Raw genomic sequence first — 615 nt, forward strand, 5'->3', positions numbered from 1 at the left:
AAAAGAGTCTTTCAAAGAAAAAAAAATATTTTTTTAAAGAGTGAAAGAGGGCATGGCTACTCCATGGGTCTTGAGAACCTGGGCCTACTCTGACCTACCCTCCCAAGGGGGCAGGAGCAGGGATAGAGATGGTTCTGTGGGTGCCTGCAAGGACTGGGCTATAAGTGCTTTCGCCTTGAGAGTGTTGGTGAAAACCCCCATGGCTGAGCTGGGCACCCCTAGAGCTGCCCACAGAGGTACCCATGTTGAAATGGAAATGGGCAAAGAATAAAAATAGCATCAGTGTTACGGCTCTTTTAGAATTTGTCTAGCAGGTCTTCTGGTCCTCACCAGAAGACCCCCCCAAAAAAAAAATTATTTTAAAAATTTACAAAAAAAAGAATACAAACAGCAGCAGGGACCACATCCACCAAAGGCCTAGCCTACCTCATGTCCTTGCCTGACACAAGGCCCACAGTTCTTGCACAGCCTGTGTGGGGTGGGGTAGAGAGCATTACACTGAATTACAGCAACTCTGGAAGGGACTGTTTATAACACAGTCTACAGTATAATTCCTCCTGCAGTTGTGCAGAGCTGTAAGTGCACAACCTGAGTGCCATCCATATGGCGGCCCTG

At 47.2% G+C, this 615-nt stretch overlaps 1 non-coding gene across 1 annotated transcript; it reads left to right on the forward strand.

Annotated features, from left to right (window-relative positions):
• Positions 1-280: 280 nt before the first annotated feature.
• On the forward strand, positions 281-342 carry LOC142875322 (U7 small nuclear RNA). The gene has a single exon (XR_012922715.1). It is a non-coding gene; the product is annotated as a U7 small nuclear RNA (small nuclear RNA).
• The last annotated feature ends 273 nt before the right edge of the window (positions 343-615 follow it).

The sequence above is a fragment of the Microcebus murinus genome, chromosome 1 (assembly GCF_040939455.1).
Source record: "Microcebus murinus isolate Inina chromosome 1, M.murinus_Inina_mat1.0, whole genome shotgun sequence".
Taxonomy (NCBI): Eukaryota; Metazoa; Chordata; class Mammalia; order Primates; family Cheirogaleidae; genus Microcebus; species Microcebus murinus.